This window comes from Ranitomeya variabilis, chromosome 4 (assembly GCF_051348905.1).
Source record: "Ranitomeya variabilis isolate aRanVar5 chromosome 4, aRanVar5.hap1, whole genome shotgun sequence".
Taxonomy (NCBI): Eukaryota; Metazoa; Chordata; class Amphibia; order Anura; family Dendrobatidae; genus Ranitomeya; species Ranitomeya variabilis.
In genome coordinates, this window is record NC_135235.1 from 739,502,852 (window position 1) to 739,511,801 (window position 8,950).

At 47.2% G+C, this 8,950-nt stretch overlaps 2 protein-coding genes across 3 annotated transcripts in view; one reads left to right on the forward strand and one right to left on the reverse strand.

Moving 5' to 3' along the window:
• LOC143767994 (uncharacterized) overlaps positions 1 to 8,950 on the reverse strand; it is a 688,384-nt gene that overhangs the window by 624,138 nt on the left and 55,296 nt on the right. The window contains exon 1 of one of the 2 annotated variants that reach the window (XM_077256597.1): positions 5,779 to 5,886. The exons of the other annotated variant lie outside the window; for it this stretch is intronic. The gene's annotated coding sequence lies outside the window, so the exon portion shown is untranslated. Of the gene's footprint in view, positions 1 to 5,778; positions 5,887 to 8,950 lie in introns of those variants that run through there. 2 annotated transcript variants of the gene reach the window in all.
• LOC143768031 (oocyte zinc finger protein XlCOF8.4-like) overlaps positions 1 to 8,950 on the forward strand; it is a 408,467-nt gene that overhangs the window by 169,647 nt on the left and 229,870 nt on the right. The gene's annotated exons all lie outside the window — the stretch shown is intronic.

An 8,950-nucleotide genomic window follows, 5' to 3' on the forward strand; every position in this document is an offset into this window, starting at 1 on the left:
CAGAAAGAAAAGGCCCGTATCAACACAAGGAGTGCCGCTAGGAAAATGGAAAAGGGAGGTGGGATGCAAAAGGGGATATATATATAACGGCCACAGCAAAAATTCTAAATAAAGTGAGTTAGCCTATGCAACCAGAAAACTGGAATAGCCCTCGTAACAACTCAAAATATAGACACTTCAGTCGAGAATTGGAATAGGGGTGTAATATGCTGTGGAAGGCCTAGTATAACTGACCCTCACAATCCCTAAAAGATACTGTCCCTACCTGGCTGCGGAGGTTGGCACCCCTAAATAAACACGCCAGTGGCGCCCCCGCTCTCGTCGACTGCTCCTCCGTAACCCTATCTACTTACCCTGGCTCCTATAACCATAGAAGAGAGAGGGGGAGGGGGGGGGGAAAGGACAGAGGAAATATACCAAAGTGGGTGGGGGGAATAATTAGCTCTGTGTGTGATTAAGTTATAGCTAAGGTGTCGCTTTAAAGGTGCTGTATGCTTGGAACATATTAGGATAGTTTTAAATACAGCAGATTATTACACAGGATATTGCACAAGTGCCTACCGGCAAACTACTTTCCGTCACTGGAATCGCAGTATATACTGCAGGTACAAATAATTATCGATCTATCAGAGTAATGTTTATATATAGCGATATATAAGATATTGCACAAATGCCCGCCAGTAAGCTATTTATAGTCACTGGAATAGCAGTATATACCACAAGTACAGATAATTATGCACCTATCAAAATAATTTATATATAGCGATTTATTGCACTGATTTATTGCACAAATGCCCTCTAACACACTTCTTCTAATTACCAGAGTAGTCGTATCTCCGACACCTTATTGTTATACGTTTACCCTTTTACAGTGTGTGCAAGACCAATCCCCACATATATTTGTATCTCCCACCGGTCCAAAATACCAGGGTAATGTGCTGCACAATAATAGATACCACAGAGTAAACAAATGAAACTATACTTAACCACCTATTTTTGACTCAGAGTATATCCCCTATTGCACTTTGCCTAGCATATAGCCAAAAACCCACAGATAGACCAAATTCACTTATCTGGTGTTCATATGATACTTTAGCGCCTCAAGTATCATATGAACACCAGATAAGTGAATTTGGTCTTAGGGGATATACTCTGAGTCAAAAATAGGTGGTTAAGTATAGTTTCATTTGTTTACTCTGTGGTATCTATTATTGTGCAGCACATTACCCTGGTATTTTGGACCGGTGGGAGATACAAATATATGTGGGGATTGGTCTTGCACACACTGTAAAAGGGTAAACGTATAACAATAAGGTGTCGGAGATACGACTACTCTGGTAATTAGAAGAAGTGTGTTAGAGGGCATTTGTGCAATAAATCAGTGCAATAAATCGCTATATATAAATTATTTTGATAGGTGCATAATTATCTGTACTTGTGGTATATACTGCTATTCCAGTGACTATAAATAGCTTACTGGCGGGCATTTGTGCAATATCTTATATATCGCTATATATAAACATTACTCTGATAGATCGATAATTATTTGTACCTGCAGTATATACTGCGATTCCAGTGACGGAAAGTAGTTTGCCGGTAGGCACTTGTGCAATATCCTGTGTAATAATCTGCTGTATTTAAAACTATCCTAATATGTTCCAAGCATACAGCACCTTTAAAGCGACACCTTAGCTATAACTTAATCACACACAGAGCTAATTATTCCCCCCCACCCACTTTGGTATATTTCCTCTGACCTTTCCCCCCCCCCTCCCCCTCTCTCTTCTATGGTTATAGGAGCCAGGGTAAGTAGATAGGGTTACGGAGGAGCAGTCGACGAGAGCGGGGGCGCCACTGGCGTGTTTATTTAGGGGTGCCAACCTCCGCAGCCAGGTAGGGACAGTATCTTTTAGGGATTGTGAGGGTCAGTTATACTAGGCCTTCCACAGCATATTACACCCCTATTCCAATTCTCGACTGAAGTGTCTATATTTTGAGTTGTTACGAGGGCTATTCCAGTTTTCTGGTTGCATAGGCTAACTCACTTTATTTAGAATTTTTGCTGTGGCCGTTATATATATATCCCCTTTTGCATCCCACCTCCCTTTTCCATTTTCCTAGCGGCACTCCTTGTGTTGATACGGGCCTTTTCTTTCTGTCCTGCTGTATAGTAGGGTATTATAGAGTATATCAGGACCAGCCGACGTTGAGTGGGGGCGCCAATTTGCGAACAAGCTAGGGTGCCAACCTCCGCTGCTAGGAAGGGTTTAATAGGGAATTACAGGGATAACCAGTAGCCCTTTTGTTCACATTGAGTGTAGGTTTGCGGGTTTTTTGTCTACTACAATTGTGACTCTAGGGGCCCACCCTACAGCTATATGCAAATATGTGTCATTATAGCGTGCATCGGCTGTAAAACACTGGCGGCTGCTGCAAATCTACCGTGTGCCCCAATAACTGGGGTGTATAATTACGGTAGTTTACATTAGAAACTGCACCGATCGGAAGAATGGGGAAGTTTTATCCCTGAAAGGACACTTTTATCACTATTTTAAAATGCAGCAGCAGGTGGGATGTCTGACCGCAGCTCCATTCATTCTCTTTGGGGCTTCCCAAAAAAAAAAAACCTGCCCCATGTCTTTCATTCTGCCCCATGTCTCCAATCATGCCCCGTATCTACATTCTGCCCATGCCTCCAGTCCTGCCCCCAGTGTGTCCAGCAATCTGCCCCAGTGTGTCCAGCATATTACCCCTAGTGTGTCCAGCATATTACCCCCAGTGTCCAGCAATCTGCCCCAGTATGTCAAGCATATTGCCCCAGTGTGTCCAGTATTGCCCCCGGACAGTGTGTCCAGCAATCTGCCCCAGTGTGTCCGGCAATCTGCCCCAGTGTGTCCAGCATATTACCCCCAGTGTGTCCAGCATATTACCCCCAGTATGTCCAGCAATCTGCCCCAGTATGTCCAGCATTGCCCCCAGTGTGTCCAGCAATCTGCCCCAGTATGTCCAGCATTGCCCCCAGACAGTGTGTCCAGCAATCTTCCCCAGTTTGTCCAGCAATCTGCTCCAGTGTGTCCAGCATATTACCCCTAGTGTGTCCAGCATATTACCCCCAGTGTGTTCAACAACCTGCCCCAGTATGTCCAGCATATTACCCCAGTGTCCAGCAATCTGCCCCAGTATGTCCAGCATATTACCCCAGTGTCCAGCAATCTGCCCCAGTATGTCAAGCATATTGCCCCAGTGTGTCCAGTATTGCCCCCGGACAGTGTGTCCAGCAATCTGCCCCAGTGTGTCAAGCAATCTGCCCCAGTGTGTCCAGCATATTACCCCCAGTGTGTCCAGCATATTACCCCCAGTGTGTCCAGCATATTACCCCCAGTGTGTCCAGTATATTGCCTCCAGTGTGTCCAGCAATCTGCCCCAGTTTGTCCAGCATATTGCCCCAGGGTGTCCAGATTTGCCCCCAGACAGTGTGTCCAGCATTGCCCCCAGTGTGTCCAACATATTGCCCCCAGTGTGTCCAGCAATCTGCCCCCAGTGTGTCCAGCAATCTGCCCCCAGTGTGTCCAGCACTGCCCCCAGTGTGTCCAGCACTGCCCCCAGTGTGTCCAGCACTGCCCCCAGTGTGTCCAGCACTGCCCCCAGTGTGTCCAGCACTCTTCAGAACAAACTTGAGTGAATGGCACCAGGACGCACAATACTATAATGGAGCGGATGTATGGTGAGTGCCACTTTTTTTCTATTCTCGGCTATGTGTTTGTGTCCAGCAATCTGCCCCGTGTCCAGCAATCTGCCTCAGTATGTCCAGCACTGCCCCCAGTGTGTCCAACAATCTGCCCCAGTGTCCAGCATTGCCCCAGTGTGTCCAGCATTACCCCCAGATAGTGTGTCCAGCAATCTGCCCCAGTGTGTCCAGCATTGCCCCAGTGTGTCCAGCATATTACCACCAGTCTGTCTGAGTCAGACAAAAAAAAAAAAAAGTAAAATCCTCACCTCTCCCGTTCCCAGCGCAGGTCCGGTGCACTCAGCGTCTCTCCGGCTCTGCAACACTCAGGACAGAGAGGCTGAGCACGCAGTGATGACGTCATCGCACCCTCTGCCCTGAGACGTTGCAGAGTCAGAGGGCGCTGAAGACGCTGCAGCTGCCGCAGGAACCAGGAGAGGTGAGTATTAGAAGGGGGCTCAATGCCAGCGCTGGCATGGGGGGGGGCCCTGGTCGTAGCGGCGACACCCAAAGATTTAAAGGGCCCGCGTCTTTTTTTTTTTTTTCTTCCTCCTCCTCCTCTCTGGGTCGGTTCCCACCGGGCATTTCACCGGTATCCCGGTGGGCCAGTCCGAAGCTGTCTATGCCTAATGATAAAGCCCCAGGGGTGGATGGGATTCTGGGGGAGGTGTATAAAAAATATAAAGTGGTATTGCTTTTTGCTTTGTTGGAGGTGTATGGTGCTGGTCTGGTGGAGGGGGAGTTGCCGCGGTCCATGCGTGAGGCAATAATTGTAGTGATACCAAAACAGGGTAAGGATCCGGCTTCTTATCGTCCAATCTCGTTATTAACGATATCAAAATTGGCCAAAATGTTGGCCAATCATCTTAACAAGGTGATAACGACACTAATACACCAGGACCAATCCGGTTTTATGCCCAATAGTTCTGCCGCATGTAATCTTAGACGATTATTTCTTAATATGCAGGTAAAGGCGGACAATATGGGTCGGAGGGTTGTGGTTTCCTTAGACGCCGCTAAGGCATTTGATAGTGTGGAGTGTCAGTATTTGTGGGCGGTCATGAAGGCTATGGGTTTTGGTGAGAGACTTATAAGATGGGTGCAATTGTTATATGCGTCTCCAAGAGCCAGGATATGCAGCATCAATAGTATAAAGATAGAACGTATAATAATAATATAAAATCATGAGATTCTCACCTTCCGTTGTCCCTGGCAGTCTTCCCGCTCCTCGCGATGCTCCGGTCCCAATAATGGCTAGCGGCAATGACCTCAGATGACGTAGCGGTCTCGCGAGACTGCTACGTCATCACAGGTCATTGTCGCAAAGCATCACTGGGAACGGAAGCATCGCGAGGAACGGGAAGACTGCGGGGGCCGCCGGAAGGTGAGAATATCACAATTTATTATTTTAATTCTTTTTTTTTTTATAATTATATGGTTCCCAGGGCCTGGAGGAGAGTCTCCCCTCCTCCACCCTGGGTACCAACCGCACATGATACGCTTACTTTCCCCATGGTGGGCATAGCCACATGCAGAAAGTAAGCGGATCAATGCATTCCTATGTGTGCGGAACCCCCGCAATTCCGCACAAGAAATGAACATGCTGTTTTTTTTCGGAATGCGATTCCACGGCGGAAAAAAAACTCAACATGTGCACAAAAATTGCGGATTGCATTCTAAATAATAGGATGCTTAGTGGATGCGTTTTTTTCGCGGGTTATATAGTGAAAAACCGTGCGAAAAATCCTGACCGTGTGCACATAGCCCGAAACATGTTTCCTTGGTTCCCGGGTTTCTTATTTGGCTCATATCTATCAGTGCAGCGAGGAAAGGGGAGGATTTTATTTTTTTTTAACGTTTGGAGCATTATATGGGGCACGTTATACTGTATGGAGGACAATACTGTCAGGTTTCTGAGCTATTGTAGAATTTACAATAGATATCACTCATGTAATGTAAGAAGTGAAATCATTGGCATTGTACTATACTTATACTTCTTATCTGAGCATCATGAATTGTGGCACGTGTTAAAGGGGAGCACCGAGACTTACCTGGGGCCCGCAAAAACCTGGAGCCGGCCCTGACTGAAGGGGTTAATGTCCTCCACACTCAGCAATGAAGAATCTCCAGCACCGACCTCCACCCGCACTCCACATATATGGGTGTTCTGTGCACACAGGACCTGTGATGAGGTCACAGGAGAGGAGGAGTCAGGGGTCACATGATCAGGGGCCCCAGTGTATGCAGGACTCTGCTGTGCTGGTTGTCATGGTGCTGGATGAGGGGAAGTTTATGTGTGGGGTCAGGAGGGGTTTACAGAGTGGATGTAGCAGAGCCGTGTGTGTACGAGGTGTACGGAGCGGAGCCGTGTGTGTACTGACCCCTGTGTCTGTGGACTCCTTTGTGTACACTATACCCCCAGCTTCGCTCACAGACCCCCCTGTGTACGCTGTATACACCCATATACCCCCAGCTTCGGTCACAGACCCCCCTGTGTACGCTGTATACACCCGTATATCCCCAGCTTCGGTCACAGACCCCCTGTGTACGCTGTATACACCCGTATACCCCCAGCTTCGGTCACAGACCCCCCCTGTGTACGCTGTATACACCCGTATATCCCCAGCTTCGGTCACAGACCCCCTGTGTACGCTGTATACACCCGTATACCCCCAGCTTCGGTCACAGACCCCCCTGTGTACGCTGTATACACCCGTATATCCCCAGCTTCGGTCACAGACCCCCTGTGTACGCTGTATACACCCGTATACCCCCAGCTTCGGTCACAGACCCCTTTGTGTACACTGTACACCTGTATAGCCCCTGCTTCGGTCGCAGACCACTCTGTGTGCACTGTATACACCCGTATGCCCCCAGCTTTGGTCACAGACCCCTCTGTGTGCACTGTATACACCTTTTTGAGAAAGAACAAGCTATTGTTCGAAACGCATAACCTGTTACTCATTGTCATGTGAATTCATCTGACTGGACTTTATGTTTTATTCACAATAAATTTGGAATTTTTTTGAAGCTGGATTTCCTTGCTACATTTGTTCCACATGATGACTACACAATATCCGTGCTTCCCCACAACACATGCCTAACAGGTGAGCTGGTTTTTCTATTTCTGTCTATACACCCATATACCCCCAGCTTTGGTCACAGACCCCCCTGTGTATGCTGTATACACCCATATACCCCCAGCTTTGGTCACAGACACCCCTGTGTACGCTGTACACCCATATACCCCCAGCTTCCGTTACAGACGCCTTTGTCTATGCTATATATTTAAGGGGGTGGATGGAAGCATGCCATCATACAGCCATTACTTAAAAAAAACCATCCCTCGACCAAAACTGTGCTGCTAATTATAGACCTGTCTCTAATCTTCCCTTCATCTCTAAACTCCTCGAACGCCTGGTCCACTCCCGTCTCATCCGCTATCTCTCAGATAACTCTCTTCTCGACCCTCTTCAATCTGGCTTCCGCTCTTTACACTCTACTGAAACTGCCCTCACTAAAGTCTCTAATGACCTACTAACAGCTAAATCTAATGGTCATTACTCCATGCTAATTCTCTTGGATCTCTCCGCAGCATTCGATACTGTGGATCATCAGCTCCTCCTCACTATGCTCCGCTCCATCGGCCTCCAGGACACCGTTCTCTCTTGGTTCTCCTCCTATCTCTCTGACCGATGCTTCACTGTATCTTTTGCTGGTTCCTCCTCCTCTCACCTTCCCCTTACTGTTGGGGTTCCTCAAGGATCAGTCCTAGGCCCCCTCCTCTTCTCTTTTTATGCTGCCCCTATTGGACAATCAGTAGATTTGGTTTCCAGTACCATCTCTATGCTGACGTCACCCAATTATACACCTCTTCTCCTGTTATCACGCCGACCTTTTTAGAAAACACCAGTGATTGTCTTACCGCTGTCTCTAACATCATGTCCTCCCTCTATCTGAAACTGAACCTGTCAAAAACTGAACTCCTCGTGTTCTCTCCCTCTACTAACCTACCTTTGCCTGACATTGCCATCTCCGTGTGCGGTTCCACTATTACTCCCAAGCAACATGCCCGCTGCCTTGGGGTCATCCTTGATTCCGAGCTTTCATTCACCCCCCACATCCGATCACTGGCTCGCTCTTCTTATCTGCATCTCAAAAACATTTCTAGAATTCGCCCTTTTCTTACTTTCGACTCTGCAAAAACTCTTACTGTCTCACTTATTCATTCTCGTCTGGACTATTGTAACGCTCTACTAATCGGCCTTCCTCTTACCAAACTCTCCCCGCTCCAATCTGTCCTGAATGCTGCAGCCAGAATCATATTCCTCACCAACCGTTACACCGATGCCTCTACCTTGTGCCAGTCATTACATTGGCTACCCATCCACTCCAGAATCCAGTACAAAACTACTACCCTCATCCACAAAGCACTCCATGGCTCAGCACCACCCTACATCTCCTCTCTGGTCTCAGTCTACCACCCTACCCGTGCCCTCCGTTCCGCTAATGACCTCAGGTTAGCATCCTCAATATTCAGAACCTCCCACTCCCGTCTCCAAGACTTTACACGTGCTGCGCCGATTCTTTGGAATGCACTACCTAGGTTAATACAATTAATCCCCAATCCCCACAGTTTTAAGCGTGCCCTAAAAACTCATTTGTTCAGATTGGCCTACCGCCTCAACGCATTAACCTAACGATCCCTGTGTGGCCTATCATAAAAAAACCCCATAATCAGGTTCCTCGTATCATGTTCTCATACACTTTATGCAGTTAATAGCCCTCTGTGTCTGTACTGTTACATACTTAGGCAGTTAACTGGTTCATGCAGCTTTACATGAACACCCGAGCCTTACACTATGGCTGGTCCGAATAACTAAAGCAATTGTTACCATCCACCTCTCGTGTCTCCCCTTTTCCTCATAGTTTGTAAGCTTGCGAGCAGGGCCCTCATTCCTCCTGGTATCTATTTTGAACTGTGATTTTTGTTATGCTAGAATGTCTATTGTCCGTACAAGTCCCCTCTATAATTTGTAAAGTGCTGCGGAATATGTTGGCGCTATATAAATAAAATTATTATTATTATAAGGGGGTGTGGAGGCTAGTTCAAGCCTCACACTCCTTGCCCAATTCCCTGCAAAGCTGATATATTTGATATGTGATACTGTGGAATGTCATGTATGTTTGATATATTTTATAATGTAATGTACAGATGTTAAT